This window comes from Cupressus sempervirens, chromosome 7 (genome assembly GCF_028749045.1).
Source record: "Cupressus sempervirens isolate cs-2001-9-10 chromosome 7, ASM2874904v1, whole genome shotgun sequence".
Taxonomy (NCBI): domain Eukaryota; kingdom Viridiplantae; phylum Streptophyta; class Pinopsida; order Cupressales; family Cupressaceae; genus Cupressus; species Cupressus sempervirens.
In genome coordinates this window covers 600,709,662-600,727,694 of record NC_143124.1, presented here as the reverse complement: position 1 = coordinate 600,727,694, position 18,033 = coordinate 600,709,662, and the positions used below count along the sequence as shown (strand labels likewise).

The 18,033-nt window shown below is 36.7% G+C and overlaps 1 pseudogene; it reads left to right on the top strand.

Annotated features, from left to right (window-relative positions):
- The first annotated feature begins 331 nt into the window (after nt 1–331).
- Nucleotides 332–18,033, top strand: part of LOC149548164 (protein WHAT'S THIS FACTOR 1, chloroplastic pseudogene) — a 38,467-nt pseudogene continuing 20,765 nt past the window's right edge.

The window sequence follows — 18,033 nt, the reverse complement described above, 5'->3', positions numbered from 1 at the left end:
AACCATAATATATATGTTTTGTTACAGGATTTTTTGAGATCACACCGAGTTGTTCCTCCTGATGAGGGTACCAGTGTAAATCCTACAAGTATGTGATTTCAATTCTCAATCATTAGAAGGGACATTATTTTCTTCATGATTATTATTGATAGTTTTATATTACTATTGTCATAATTTTGCAATCTATATTTTAAAAAGACAATATTGCTCACACAATTTTTTTGGGAGACGAATGAGCTGTGCTAGGGTTTGTATGACCTCTGTCTAAATTTTTTCTAGTTTCCACTATCTGTAATACCACATTTACTACATGAATAAGATTTCATTTATAATGAGTTTGGCATTTTCTGGCCTAGTAGTTGATGTTGATGTTGGAGTTGTTGTTGTTATTGGAGAGAATGTGTTTGTTGACCAAGCACCTGTTCAAGTTCATTCCCAAGGTTTTTCACGAGGTAATTCCTCTCCTAATATTATTTTGAATGTCAAAGAGTTTGATAGTGCATGCACATGGCTAGAAAAAAAACCCTCATTGGGCATTTTGTGGGTCATACCCCTTCTAAAAGAACGCTACAAAAATGAGTTTCCAAGGTGTTTGCCTTGAAGGTGTTCAAAGCCTTACCAAAGGCTTTTTTCTTTTTCGCTTTGGCAATGCAAGTCAAGTTGAACATGTTTTTGTGTGAGACCCCTAGAATGTTAGGTCCTCCCTCTTGGTTTTTTAATATTGGTCATGAGATTTTGTTGTTTCAGATAATCAAAAACTTAAGGTACCCATTTGGGTAGAGTTCCCTGGGCTTCTCATTTCTTGATGGTCTTCCTTACTTGCTATAGCGCAAACCATCAGCAAGGTTGTGTGCCTTAAACCAGAAAATTTTTCCAATGCTCATCCCCAACATAGGGTTTATCTTGAGGTCAACCTATCTAGGGACCTCAAGGCTACATTGGAAATCTAGATAGGCTACTTAGAAGGTGCTTTACCTTAACCTTGTGAAAACCTGATATCGATGCTAATTAGTTGAGCATAAGATTAGGGATTGTCCTTTGTTGGACTATAACTGCCCCTCTGTATCAGAAGCCAATCCCACTACGACTACCAAGAAAGATGAATGGACTATGGTGGTTGTTAGATTTTTAGGTGACTCTACAACACCCTAGGATCAAATGAAAGACCGAGATAACTTCCACAAGAGATTGGTAAGACAATTGCATGAAGATGCAAGAATGTTATTATTGATAATGGACTTGATTAACATCCAATGGATTGATTTGAAATGTACATAATAGGCCTCCTTATATAGGAGAGGCAATAATAGAAAATGATAAGGAGAATATAAGTTATTACCCACACAAGGTGGAATCACATGTCCACCAAAGGTGGATCATCCTCCATTATGCAATGAAGTATGTGTGATGATGAGGATGATAATGTGATAAGTACACTAAAGGTGGAATGAGATAACAAATATGACCACCTACTATAGAATTATCCTACACCGTGTGTTTAATTGAGGTGCAAACTCCTAAGTATCTCAATCACAAACTACTATGAAATGCATTATCCTAAGTAAGCTTAAGTAAGTGTAATTAGTGAATATTTAATTACACCAACACCCCCCCCCCCTCTTAAGTGCAACTTAGGGGAATGTACTTAACTCAAGATAGGTCCTAGTTACAAGGCCATTTTTGATACCCATATACAATATGCAATGCAATACATGAAATGTAATCTCTCATAAAGTGGAGAAAGAGAGAAAACCTCATGGCAAAAACCCTCCCCCAAAAGAGAAATGAAAACAAGATGCATGAATGGATGAAGTACTCAAGACCCCCCAAAAATTGCATACATCATGCATATACAAAGAATGATCCCCCCATAGGAAGGAAATAAGGAGACATAATATCCTCCCCATAATGAAGAAGCTCTAATATAGATGAAAAGTACCTGCAAACAAAATATAATCCAATACCTACAAGAAACATGTCTCTCCTTAGGGAGAGATAAACACATCAAAAGATGAAGAAGCCACTCCATGTAAGAAGTGAGGAAGGAGGAAGAAGGTGTCCATGTATGCATCTCTAAAGACTGAATAGGTGTCTCCAAGCTCAAAGATTATATCACACCATCAAGCTGACCTATGAGATGTGAAAAATCAAGAGAATATGAAGAGTTGGGAAATCCAATCTCCAAAGAAGGTGAAGAAGTATTTTGAAGAGAAACCCCCTCAGATGTATTAACCAAATTTTCATTATGAGACTCATATGAAAGAGCATCAAGGAATTCATCCCACACTACAAGATCTGAAGCATAACAATCATCTTGCTAAATAGTAGAACTCATGTATGAAGAAGTAGTAGGTGGAGGAGTAGGAAATTCAATAGTTGTCTCAAGAACAAAATGATTCAAGTGTCCAATGTTCTCCTCACATTAATTATTCACTCTTGATAAAGGGTTAGGTACATCATGAATATCATCATCATTATCAAAAAAATGTGCAAAAGAATACAAGCTTGATGAATGATCAACAACTCCTATAGTTATGACATCTCTAGTCATTTCCCTAATGTAGACATAATTAGGAGTGAACTCAACAATTTTACCTTGTGCCCCATGAGTAATTTGGTAAATGGAAAGGATATTAGTGGTCAAGGATGGTACACAAATAACATCATTAAATGTACCCTCTCCCATAGGAATATAATTTTTTCCACAAACCTTCATGTAGGTATTATTACCCATCAATATAGGTGGAGAAGTACAATGCTCGATAGAAGAAAATATATCTATATAAGATGAGATATGATGTGATGCACCTAAATCAAGAAGCCATTTACCTTACTCAGGATGTGTGGAAGCAATGAGTGCATTTCTTTTGCCTCTAGATGATGATGTAGATGTAGCAACTGCCTGATATTGAGAAGAAGGAGAAGGCACAGATGATGGAAACTAAATATTATTCTTTTGAAGAATGTAAGTAAGCTCATCAATCTTCTTATAGAAACATTTATGCTCACCATGTCCTAACTTTTTGCAAAAAGCACATTTATCTCTCTTTCTTCTAGATGTTTTGTCTCTTGAAGAGGACTTGGATTCAATATTATGTTGTGAAGGAGACTCATCACCATTGTCATGTTTCTTAGGATCTCTGTGTTGTTTGTTTCCCTTTCCTTTAGGAGCCTTTGGAGAGGAGTTATTTGCAACCAACACTTGATACTTTGAAGGCCTCAATTGACTCATATGAGCTAACTTTTCTTGTTCCCTTGTGAGTTGGGCTGCAAATTCATCAAGAGAAGGCATTTTGTATGCACTTCCAAGAGCATCCATAGTAGCATAGAATGTGGAAACAAAGATTGAATATTTTGGAACTAGCTTGGAGAGAATAGATAATATCAATTGTTCATCATCTTTAGTAATGCTACAATTAGAAAGCTCCAATCTAATGAAATTGAAGTTAGACAAAAAGTATTGAATATTGTCAAAATTACATGGACTTAGACCTATAAGCTCATTCTCCAATTTAAATTTTCTTATTCTATCAGGTTTACCAAAGATTCCATCCAATGTTGTCCAAGCATCATGAGGATGTGTGCAGTATGCAATATGATATAGAAAATCATTCAAGATGGTAGATCTAAGAGAGCCAAGTGCTTTATCCCTTCTATCAAACCATTTCCTTCTTTCTGAAACACCTATAGCTAGTTCTAGATCCTATCCAAGAATCATTCTAAGCAATCCAATACTCATCAACTGATTAGAAATTACATGTTTCCATTCATGATAGTTATATGGAGTGAGAAATGGAACTTTTGAAAAATCCATAATGAATCAAAGAATGACTGAAATCAACTGATAACTCCTTCAAATTATTGATTTAATTAAGAAAATTGCAATCCAAGTATTCACCAAGTACAAATATAACCAAAAAATACCTATTTTTAAAGTGATATACCCACTCCAAATCACTGAAATCTAATTATAGATCTAGAAAGTAGAGGAAAAATCATGCACTTTCAAAAAAAATTGTACCTAAAAATGTTACTAAATGTGCCCAAATAAAGCCTTGAAAGTTGTGAAAAATAAGATTTGTGATTTTCAAAAAAATTTAGAGACAAACATCTAAAATCACTTGCACCACTGTGTAGATTTTGAAATTCTACCCCAAAAAAAAAAAATCTCAAAAAAAAGCGTCTGTATGAGGAAGATATCATTGTTTGAAAATTGCCTCTGAAATTATCTTTTTTGAATTGTTGTCGTTGCACCTTCAAAAATAAAATGGCTCTAGATTTGGCCTCATATGTTCGATTTGGATGAAAAAAATTTGATTTAGGGGTTTTTGGACCTCCTCTATATGATGCGAACCTCTGAATTGCACCAACAAGCTCAAATTTTTGCCTGCAATAGAAGGTAAAAAAATATGACTCTTGAAATCTTCTCCAAATTGTGATGTCCAAATTGCCAAATGTTGCACCAACAATGAATCAAGCCAAGATTGCACTTCTTGAGAAGAGGTATTCACACCATGAGAACTCTAATACCATGTTAGAGTTTTAGGTGACCCTACAACACCCCAGGATCAAATGAAAGACCAAGATAACTTCCACAAGGGATTGGCAAGACAATTGCATGAAGATGTAAGAATGCTATTATTGATAATGGACTTTATTGATATCCAATGGATTCATTTGAAATGTACATAATATGCCTCCTTATATAGGAGAGGCAATAATAGACAATAATAAGGAGAAGATAAGCTATCACCCACACAAGGTGGAATCACATGTCCACCAAAAGTGAATCATCGTCCATTATGTAATGAAGTATGTGCAATGATGAGGATGATAATGTGATAAGTGCACTAAAGGTGGAATGAGATAACAACTATGACCCCCTAGTGTGGAATTCTCCTACACCATGTGTTTAATTGAGGTGCAAACTCCTAAGTGTCTTAATCACAAACTACTATGAAATGCATTATCCTAAGTAAGCTTAAGTAAGTGTATGTTGTCACTTAGGTTTGCACCCTTGTCCAAAGCCTATGCATGAGGACAACCTAGTGAAACATGGAAACAACCTCCAAGCTGTGGGACTTGAACTGTGAGGTTGAGTCTCCAGAGAACGTCAGCTTCCTCTTACTATCAGGGTACACCTGACTACTCTTGGAGGAGAAAAGGGAGAAGGAGAGCATGAAGCAAATCTACCTAATCTAATCTAAAGAGGTGATGCACCAAAATAGAGTGTTTAGACCAATCTCTACCCATACATGCACTATCAAACCAGAATGAAACCAAGGATATACACATTTAGACTTTCTTTAATCTAATAACCACATACAGATCAGAGAATCATAATGAATGACACAAGGAAAGAGAAGATTCACTTATACATCATTCACAGGCCAAAAGAGATACAGTCAGACACTAGTGGAGGCAAATAGTTCTTGCACTTTCAGGCCAATGGCTAAAGGAGATAAGGTAGTATGTCATATAGTTCAGAGGCACAAGGGAATTTGCCTTTATAGTTTAGGCATAACTGAGATCTCTTCCAATTGAAGTGACTTCATAGCTACCTGCCATTAAGTCCTACAAAGAACAATCAAGGGGAAATCTAATCTGGATACGGATCCAAACACAATGATTTGGAACAGGGCCCTGAGAAGACAAAAACGGTGCCATCAATTGTCCTAGTCAGGTAGATGGGTCAAAATATGGGTGATGGAGTGTTCTTCTTGTTCTGCATTCATTTCATGGTAGTTGGGATCGATCATGAAGATCAGATCGCGCAACAAACCCAATTCCTTATCATTTTTGGTGCATGAATAAGCAGGGTCATCCAATCAACCTATTTTTGTAAGTAGGATGAACCACGTGGACCAACAACCTCTTTTTATTTTGCCACCTCATGGAAGTCCTACATAGTTGACCATCTCTTTCATCACTAACTATGCCAACTCCTCAAACTCCAATTGTGATGGTTACACTAACTCCCAGCTGTTAACTATCAACCTTGGCCGAGCTCGCAAGACACGTGTCACCAAGTTGCTATGTCGCTATGGTTAAAATTCTCGTACTTCTCCATAGCGAGATAGCACCCATCGTTGATCTTTCTTCATCTAACGATCGTGGAGACTCGTCATATCCCGCGCTTTGCTTTCAACTTTTGGGCCCACGAAATGCTATCAGCACACCTGGTATCTACCTGGCATAACCTGGCATCATCCTTGAGGTTCACAAGATAACACGGGCCACCTTGCATGTGTCACTGAGGCACTATGTCGCTATGGTATATAGTGTGCAACTTTCAATAGAAAACGTCGACCATCGATCTTCCTGAAATCTGACGATCGTGAAGACTCGTCATAATACTATGCTCGTTCTTACCTAGGCCCATCATACCTGGCACCATCTTGGCAACTACACCACACTTGAATGACACCTAGCAATCCTTGGCACACATACCTTGGTGAGACTTGGCCCCCCTGATCCACATGGCGAAAGGGTGCTATGTCGCTATGGTTAAAATTCTCGCAGTTCTCCATAGTGAGATAGTGTCTGCCGTAGATCTACCTTAGATCTATGGTGATCCACAAAACTATACAACTCTGTCTCGAGCTGGCTGAATGGACCAATGAAAAAATCCCACCGTATTCTGACCCGTCTGACAGCTGCCACTGAGGATGAGATGTACTATCACTTTGAAGAAGGGCGGGCCCATTATGTCATCTATGCCATGCATCACCGAGGCGTTATGTCACTATGGGTATCTATCGTGCAACTCTCAATAGCAACATGACGCCAACCGTGGATCAAATTCACATCTACGGTGCTCAAACTCTTTGCAGGACTGCATACTTGGTTAATTGGATGGGCCAATAAGATCTGCCTACATACTCTGACCTGTTTGATAACTATCACAAAAGATAAGCCACCTATTCATCCTGTAGCCCACAAGACAAAAATAGACCCCCATGCCACGCATCACTGAGGTGCTATGTCGCTATGGTTAAAATTCTCGCAGTTCTCCATAGCGAGATAGTGCCATCGTTGATCTAAACTGATCTAACGGCGAGCAAGATAGATCCAACTTCTCAGTGCATAGCCAATAGGAACTGGCCACGTGCCAACTGTCTAACGAATCCTTGCTAATATCTGACAGGGCACACCTAGGACCCATCATACTTCCAAACCTTGCTGTAGGATCACTTTTTGTCTGGGCGCTATGTCGCTAATGGTGAGAAGCTCAAATTTTTTGATAGCGCCATGCCGCCCACCGTGAAATTGGCAAAATTTGGCACCAAAGAAATAATCAAGGAAAAGGGGACCCACTTGACACATGGCAGAAGGGCACTATGTTGCTAACGTATCCATCGTGCAACTTCCCATGGAGAGATAGCGCCAACCGTAGATATTCTTTAGATCTGACGATGGAAGTCTTGCAGGCCGCAGAACATCTTATAATGTTTGATCAGGTATTTAAAATAATATTAACTCTGCAAACTAGTCATTGGCAGGTAAAACATTTGAAATTTGAATCTTGGTGGGGTGTAAAAAATGATAACAATGTAATTAGTGAATATTTAATGACACCAATAATGGTGAAAAAAGGGAAGGGTTTAGCTATGGCTAAGGTGAGATCTTTTCCTATGGATCATGTTAAATCTACCTCAAGCTAGATACCCATAGAATCCTCAGCTCCATTGCTCCCTCTGCCTCTTGCTTCAAACCTTGGAGGCCAAGGGACAGTGGGCATTCCTGTTCTAGATCCACACTCTCTTTGAACTCAAGCATTGCAAGTAATGTTGATGATTTCCCGACAAATGTTACACCGGTCTCACAACCCAGATGGTCACGATGAGTTTTTTTATAATGGGGAGAAGCTTCAGAGGGTCATTGCTCTTGATGACCCCTCATTTGAGACTCCCTCATTTCTGCACAACAACTTCTCCTCTTTGGGGTATGAGAATGACATGCAAGTTGGGTTACCATGAATTGCTTTTCATGGAATGTGAGAGGGTTGAGAAACTTCCCTAGAAAATATTTTGTTTGTAATACCAAGTGTCGATTTGATCTTGATGTGCTTTTTCTCCAAGAAGTTAAAGTTGTTGGGTTTCTTCTTATCTCATCTTGTCATGTTATTTGTTCATATAGTGTTGTTTTTGCTTCTCAACATGAATTTGGTCGAGGTGGTGTTGTTACTCTTCTCTCCTCTCATTTAATTTCCTCTATTATTTTGCATGGTTTTGACCCTCTGCATAGGGTGATTTGAATTTTGTTATCTTTTTAGAATCATTCTTTTGGTATTGTTAACATTTATTCTCCCAATGATGTTGTTGATCATTCACACCTGTGGCATTGGTTGGCAAATCATTTTCCACCTGTGACTTGGGCTTTTTGTGGAGATTTTAACATGGTTGATTTGGGCTCTAACAAGGAAGGCCTTTTGCCCTTTAGATGGGCAGCTAGTGAATGGGAGGCCTATTTTTTCATGTGAAACAAGTTAGGCCTTTTTGATCCTAATGCTAGTCATCACCGCCTAGATGGGATTTGGCTTACTTGGTCCAATTTTCTAGCTGGTTCTGACAAATTTTTCAAGAAACTTGACAGGGCTATGATATTTGCGTAGTCCTTTTTTATTTTTCTCAAAATCATGCCTTGCCTATCACTCCCCTACCTAATGTGACATTGTCAAATCATTCCCCCATTCTCTTTTCTATCACCTGGCAAACAACTCATCCTTGCCCGAGTAAAACCCATTTTTACCTCAACACTTCCTTGTTGTCCCATTCGCCAACTATTACACACATCTTACATGTCTAGAATCTTGAGCCTTAGCTCCATACTCATTTTGGATGATTCAATGGTGGAATGATGCTATCCTCCATATTGCAAGATTTCTTCATATTTATAGTAGACAACTAGCTATGTACTATAGGAGATCTTATGAAACCACTACTCTTAATCTGCATATGGCCTCAGAGGCTCTTTCCATGAATCCATTTGATACAGATCTCTAGGTTTGGTTTGCCAACGTTTGGCACTAGAAATATGTTGCAGATAGTTATGTTGCTCAGGCAGCTTAGATCAAGGCCCATCTCAATTGGTTGGAGGTCAATGATCAGGCTTCCAAGGAATTTTTTAGTGCTTTGAGGTCTTGTCACTCTGTGTTGGGTATTAAATGCATTTGAGAAGATCAACAGGTTTTCACTGACCTGCAAAACATTATCCAAGATTTTGTGCATCATTATGAGCAAGCTTTTATGACTTAAGGGCCCTCTAATGCACCTGATCAAGTGTTACAAGCCTACCTTGATGTTACTCCTAATAGGCTTGCTCCTAAACAATATGTCTTTTGTGAGCAAAAGCTAACGCTTGCAAACCTAAAGGAAGCTATCCTTTCCATGGCTGATGACAAAGCCCCTAGATGTGATGGCTTCCCTTGTGAATTTTACAAGGTGCTTTAGGGTGACATTGGCCCTAATTTGCTTCATGTTTATCATGAAGCATACAACTCTAATTCATTGGGAAACATCATTAATAAAGGGAATATTAAATTCATACCTAAAGCTAGTAATCCTGAAGAATTTTGCAGTTGGAGGCCCATCACCTTGTTGAATGTCTCCTACAATATTATTGCTAAAGCCCTCTCTCTTAAATTTGGGATTTGTTCCCTCAGGTTGTTTGACCTAAACAAACTAGTTTTACCAAGTCCCACTATATCTTGGACAACATCATTGTTATCTGGGAAGGTATGGAATGGGCTAGGCAATCCAAACAACAAACCTTATTCTTGAAGATTGATTTTGCCAAAGCATATGACTGAATTGAATGGCCTTTTATTTCAGCTATGCTTCAAGCTCTGGGTTTCAACCTAGTCTTTCGAGAGTTAGTGTAGATGCTTTTTGGGGTTGCCTCTACTTGCATCACCATCAATGGTCAATAGTTTGAAGCTTTTGGGCTCTTTAGGTCTATCCATCAAGGTTGTCCTCTTGCATGCTCTCTCTATGTTTTGGCAGCTGAGGGCTTTGGCTATCTTCTTGCCAATGCCATTTCACGAGGTCTAGTGTGTGCCATTTCTCTAACTAAGTTGGCCACACATCTAGTTAATGGTCATTTTGTAGATGATTCTTTCCTTAGTTTGATTGAGGATGAGGAGAACATTGCTAATGCCTTGCAGTATTTGGATATTTTTTGCCTTGCTTCAGGGTCTATTATCCAATGGCACAAAATGCTTTGCTACTAACAATCCTTTTTTCCAAGCCCTCAATGGTTGCAGTAGTATGGGTGGAAATGGGTCCAATTTTTAGGCATTCCCTTTACTTTTCAAGCATCTCTTGTGGAGTTGTAGATTGTTGTGCTTGCTTGAATTGAGAAGCTAGAATATTGGATCACTAAGCCCCTTTCACTTGCGGGGAAGTTCCATATATGCTCCAAAGGGCTTGTTGCTACACGTGTACTATTCTTCATGTTGGGCTCCCTCCAAAGCCTCATACCTTAAGCTTGAACATCTTCTCTTGGACTTTCTTTGGGCCTTTGATGCTACGCATCATGGCTTTCACAAAGTTTCCTTGGACTTTTGTTGTTTGCCCAAAGAATATAGTGGCCTTGGATTGCTTTCCACCTACAAATAGGGGATAACCCTTTGTGCCAAGTGGGTCATATGGGATCTCACTAGAGATGAGGCTTGGAAATGTTTGTTATGGCATTGTATTTCTTTAAGCTTTATGGTTAACTGGCTAGCCTGGAAGGGGATTGGCTTTCAAGCCCTTCTTGTGACTTCTAAAACTATTTAGATTCAAGGCACTTTTGTTGCTAAGAGCATTTGGAAATCCTAGGAAGCCATCAAGCATTTATTTTACTAGGTTGGTAATGGGTTCAAAGATGGTCTCTCAATGAACCAACAAAACCTTTGGTGGTCACCCTTGTTTGCCACTCAAGGTGTGCCTTTAGCAAAGATTCAAGGAGCCAGTGCTTTGCATTTATTTTGTAAGGGTATTAAAATGCCCAAAGATTTATTCTCATGGTTTCTATGAGCCTTCATTCATGGGAGGATCTATAGGTGTAGTATAAGCTCATTCGTCTAGATTGACATACAATTGATATTCTAGTTTCTATGATCCCTCCCAATTTGTTACACAAGCTTGGAATTTACTCATCTTTCTCTTTGTGGAAAGATTGGAAGTGGTATCCTACCACTCTAATGACCAGTTACAAACCTAGGCTAGGGTATTAGTGGCTAGTGCCCCATCTTGTAATGGTTGATACTCTCAACCAGCATTGACATTTGCATTCTTCTCATAAGACTTGGAGTCTTTGATTTTCCATTGTTTGGCATACCATCATAGAACCAAAGATTTCTTACTTCTCTTGGTGTCTCATTTTCCAAGGTTTTCCTTTCGGTCCTCAGCTCTGACATCTAGGGATTCCAGATCCCACATGTCCTTTTTGTGGTCAGACTAAAAGCTTCCTACATTTTTTTGGTTTTGTAGATGAGCTCATAATTATTGGCTCTAGATTTATGATTTTTTCAAGCCTTTTTCATCCAAAGGCTTTTACTTGGCATATGGTGGTTCTAGGTGATGCTCCCAAACTCCCTTTTAGATATTCTAGATTTGGCATACTTTTAGAATGGAGCTATTGTTTACAATTTGGAAATATTGCAATGTTATTTTATTGTATCACACCTTTCTTGATATTCATGTTGCTATGTACTCTAAATCATGTATATGTAATAATGTCTTGATGCAGATATAAGTACAAACTGACAAAGTCACACTAGAAGTGGCTCAGCTGAAGGAGCTACTTGCTCACTAGGGAAATGCCCCTTGTATAGTTTCCTAAGTGCCTCCAAATGCTTTTTTTGGTGATCATACTCCTCCTCATAGTCGCCAATGAGGTTAGAGTAGTTCTACTCACCGCTCACAGACCTCCAGGTTGCAACCTCATTGCCACTCTCCAAGTGGTGGTTTTCATGACTAGCATCACTTGGCCTCACCTCCCTGAAGGCTGAGCTTAGGTTGGTCCCCAGTGGCTTCTCTTGCTATTTCTGGTGCAAATTGGCTATCTGCTCACCATGACCCCAAGTGGGCTTTCCCAATAGCTAGATTTAGCCATTTCTCCTCCCAGAGCTGACAAAGATAAGTATGCTAACAAAGATTTTGTTGTTGTTGATAGTTGGGCTCCCCCTAAGCCAACCAATAACCCCAAGGACTTCTAGGGTTATGATAACAAAGACCCTCCTTTGGCCAGTAGTTCTCTTACAGCTTGAAGGTTTTATGTTTTTTCTTATATATGTTTTTTGATGAATACTTGATCTCCGACCTTGGGCCATTTGAAGTCAAGGGGTGATCTTATATCCCCAAACCCCTTTTTTGTGAATATGTATCTTTAAATTTTAATTAATGGAAAAGGTTTATTCATTAATTACTTAATTTACATTAGAACTCCTGATTATGATTTGGATCATACTTGATAATGGTAACTTGTAAAGATTTTTTTCACACATGTATTTCATCTCTCATATATATTTATGTCATATTGGTATTATGTTAAACTTATTATGATAATCCTTCTATGATCCCTCAATTCCTAATTTTAAACTATTTGATTCAACGATTCTATTTATCACCTCTTATTCAATCCCCTTCACTATCCAAATTGATGCTTTCAAAAATTAAATAAGTTTTATATGCCTATCCTTTATTTCATAATTCATTTTTGGATCCATTATCATTCTATGATGTTTTAAAGACGGAATTGACCTTGAATGTATATTTCAAAAGCTGCTCAGAATGCCTCTTTTTATATTAGATTTTTCATAGTCAATCATTGATAAATATTTATTAGTGCTCGATGCTTGATCAGTATCCATCTGTCAATATAATTGCTAGTTCACTCTTCTCCTTTACTTAACCACTTGTATTCATTATTTGATACTTAAGATTGATACAATCCATTATCCATACTCTATAATTGACACTCATTCCTAATAGGTTATCTTAGCTATATGTGGAAAACTCATATATCTTTTCTAATTATAAATGTTGAACCTTTATGATGATATAGTCTTAAATGTATATCCTCTTGACTAATTCCATGTCCATGGGCTTGTGATGATTCTTACTAAATATGTGATGGGTGTTGATTGAATCATCAGTTTGGTTGTTAGTACCCTTTATAAGACTATTGTCTTGTTGTGCTAATGATGAACCTTTATATAAGTGTGACTCTCTCATCATGATTCTACCAGTGATCTGTGTTGTACATAACAGTCAGTCTAAAACTTTCTATCGTTGCATCTGATACGATTCTAATGGATGCTGCAATGTTCTTGTGATATTGTTTCTACATAACAATATCATTATAAACTTGCATCAATAACTTGAGTTTGTGAGTCAATATGAGTGCCAAGTTTAATCTAATAATTAAATCTCCATACATGTGAAGATGATGACAAAAGATATGTATCCAAAGATCTATAAAAAATAATTCCATCCCAAATCCTTATTGTGTTCATTTCTTCTTACCCTTGACTTGATAATATTTATTTGGAATGACTCGTGGGTGGAGAGTTTCTCCTAATAGCGATGTCATTGTTTATTATTATTTATTATTAAATTCTATTAGAGGAAAATAGGGGACATGAAAAATACATTGTGTGTGTGTGTGTGTTGGTGTAAATAATTATTCACTATTTACACTTACTTAAGTTTACTTAGGTTAATGCATTATTTTAATATTTATTTATTTAGTCATCTAGGAGTATGCATACTCTTGTGAGTTATCATGTTGACAACATAGAAGTTCACACCTCATTTATGCACATGGTGTCTATAACATAGGAGTTAGCACATTATTTGAGCACATGGTGTCTATAACATCTCCACACATGGGACACCTTGTCATGCTTATCCTCAGCTACACGTACATTCATGCACAATGGAGGATGGATGCTTGGTTGTCAAGCTTATCTCCTGGCACCTTCTAGAGACATTCTAGATGCATCTTAGAGGCCTTTATATACAAGTACTCCTAGTGCGTACACTTATCTAAACACATAGTGATGTATCAAGACATGCTATGATATATTGATCATACTCTTTTTGGTCTATAAGTGTGCTTGTGTTTGAGTTCTTCAATCTTGGGTGAATTTTCCCAAAGACAAATTCTTACTCTGTGTGTGTGTGTGTGTGTGTGTGTGTGTGATTATTTTTTAGGTGTTGATGATTTCCATACGCCTACTTCCACAAGGTCAGCTAACACTCTGAGATTGTTGATTGTAGGATCGGCAACAAGGAGCTTGAAAACATCCACACATGTTGTAAATATGGTAAATCCTTGTTTTGCTACATTTTTTATGTGTTAAATATGATAATATTTGTACTTTCTTGTTCATTTGACTATAGTATGACATTGATTAACTTTGTACATGAACAGGTACATCTTCTCATGGTGATAAAATTGGTACCAATACTGGTGATAATTTACCAGCCTTTCCTGGAGCAGCCCTTGTTACTTTTACTAGATCGTTGGAGGCATCATTGTTGATGGCCAAGAAAGATATGATTCCCTTAAAATTGCCTAATCTTCTGAGTAGTTTAAAATTGTAATTATTTAGAGTGTAATTGTAGTTTACTTATTCATAACTCATTTTTGACTAATGATCTTATGATGATTTTGTAGGAAATGATCTTTTTTATGATTTAACATTGAAGATAGTTAGGCCCACATTACATAAAAAGTATATAGCTTGATATAATTGGTTGCTACATTTTTTTCTATTCATCCATTTGTTGTAATATATTTAACATACATAGCTTGAACCAATTTTTTATCTAACAATTTTTTTTTTGTTAAAAGGTGGAATGAGCAAGCCCCTGAATTAAAAGATCAGCTCATAAAAAGTATGGAGGAATTCTTTGGTCAAAATATTTTGAACAGAGCCCAAATTCTACAAAAATCTTGCAAACATCTAAAGACTAATATAGAAGGGCTTTGAAGCTCAACCTAAAGTACGAGCATCCTCTTATGGTGACACAACTGGAGTGGAATGAAATCATTGAAGATGCACAAGAGATGAACTAAGGGATAAAGGAATTAACACACCACATGGAAAAAATAGGTATGTGGTAGTATTAATATAATTATGCACAAATTAGTGATCTCTAGTTATTCATTAAAATGCTTGACTTGATTACTATAATTGTAATCATAGATCTAACATGTATAATATTCTATGTTAGATATACGTCTTAAAAAAAAATTGCAATTATATATCTAACATGTATATGATTCTATGTTGTATTAAAATTCATAATATAGGAATTTTTCAATGGTGGAAAGAAAATGTATCAATTAATTTGTATTTGTACCCTTGAGTTCAGAATCTATTTGTAAACAATTCCTATAAAGCAAACAAGAATCATGAAATCTAAAAGTGACATTTTATACACCACCTTTTTGTAACCATGTAAAGCCAAAATATATCTCATCCATGATCAACTCTGTACTACTGCCAATAGTACACCCACTCATTAATTATTTGCTCCATCAAATTACTCTAGGATAACATAAATAAACATTGGAAAAAAATCCTATTCTATGCATGAATATCATATCATTACTCGATCTGTTACCAAGAGAAAATGAATATGCTTATTCAGATTTCAATCACACACATACACATAAGCAATCATTCTTGTATCTTACCAAAGCTACTATATATTAACAACTTCAAATCATTTTATTAATTATCATGTTTCATGGCCTCACCATACTAGCTAATAATTACATATTTGTATAACATTTGAATTTCAAGAACTGAATATACATATTAGGTTCTGACTCAAGTGGATCCCTATACAACCACCCTATTTCCTCATGTTTGTCATGTCCCTATACAAGATTAAAATTTATAGCATGTGGATTATCTTCTTTAGTAATTTGAATTGGATTGAGGGATCACCTACAAGAGTGTTTTTTATGCAAGTACGAAGGTGATCACCATGTTATTCTTACAAACTCTTTCACTAGGCTTCTTCAAAGCCTCACCAATCATGTCACAATTAGTCCCTTGGGACTCTCCCAAGGCTAGAGACTAGGTGGTTGGCCTTTTCCTCTTTCCACACTCACCTCCTCCAAGTGTCTCTATCTATATCTTCACAAACACCAACAACTACCCCTCTCACCACACAACAACTCCACTCCCTTACACCCTCTAGGATCTTTCACAAACTCCACACCCCCAAATACTTCCAAGGGCTTGACTAATCATAAACAATATGGTTTCAAATAGTCATAAGTTTCCATACACCTTAGGAGGTTCCAAACATCAATCCTAACAAATTGACCTAATGAGGGCTCTTCCTTATAGCCCTATCTTGGGGTCTTTAAGAAAGAGATAACCATCTTTCAAAACAACTACCAAAACTAAAGGATGATACATACCCAATAATGAGCTCTACTAAATTTCAAAATCATAGGTTCCTAATTGTTCATTAAGGCATTCAACTTGTAGGCCCTAATCTAGGCTAATAGGTTTATAACACACCCTCAAACTATAAACTCACCAAACCCTCAAAGAACCCCAACAAGTGAAGTTGAGTACACAATTAAATTACCAAGAGCTTTCAAACTTCTAACTTGTGGGCTCAGGAGATAACTAAACCTTCAAACCCTTGCCTCAATGAGGGTTTCATGTTGATTATAGTAATTTTCTTCCAAAATCTACTATCTCAACTACTTTACTCTTCCAAAGCGGTATTTAGCATCCCATGAGTGAACACAAACCTTCCATCTCACATATAGACTCGAGACAAGATCACATTACTTGAATGTTGATTCTCTATATTTTACATGCAACAACAAGTGACTTGTGGATTCTCGGCCAACTCTATTATATAGAGTAGGGTTATGGTGTGGACCAAAAAAATGGAAATAAAAAATAAAATAAAGGAAATCTTTACATCTTCCCTGGCTTCACACAATGAAAACATGCAACCAATGTCATACTGTACTTTGGAACTATACAACATTTACTATCTAAAATAATCAATAATGAAATCTTGGTAATAACCCAATGATACTAGGCATTTGTTTAACATCAACATTAATTCTATACTTCATTCCATCATATATGAAGCTTATGAATCTTTACATCCATAAGGTAAGGAAGAAGATACTAGGATTGCAGTCAAATACTAGTACACTAGTAGATTTCATAAAAAAAAAAAAACTTTTATTATACAAAACCACACACCATACCCTTCACCTTTGTTCTCCACATCTTATTCTCTATTCTCTACATGAGATTAAATTGCTTATGTAATAGCATGACCTTTCACATCCCCAAAGAGATCATCTAAGATGATTGACCTTCCATCTTCTACAAAACTGTCATTTTGCAAAAAATGTTGATAGAAACATTTTTTGACAACTTTATATTTTTTACACATCTTTGACAATTTGACTCTTTTGCTAAATCATGCCTATTTGACACCATATATAGGTCCAAAAGGCTTACAATTTATTTGTGGATTTATAAAATCTAACATATTTCTAGCAGTGTGATTGTGGATTTATATAATCTAACGTACTTCTAACATATTTCAAAGTTTACATATACAGGTTGTAGGACACATCAAAGGTGACACAAGCTAGGAAAGAGAGTTGGTCAACACCATCTTGGCTCTGGTGGATATATGAGAATTGACTCACACCTTGTACGTAGTAGTAAATTTAATTTCATATCAAATTTTTAATATAAAATTACAAATATGCAATACATTAATTATTGATGATATTATGCAAAAAATGCAAGGTATTGAATTTAATCTAATTCCCACAAAAGAGGACAAACAAATTGGCTTCAAGCAAGGCTATAAAGTAGTGGTTTCCTGCCACTGCATAGATTCCAATGGCCAAATAGGTGTAGAAGATTACTGGTTGACACACAGGTAAATAGGCCTAACGAATAATAACAATAATTGAGAACTTCATGGGAAATAATCTATTTGATGTTAATTTTGAACAATAATAACAATGCAC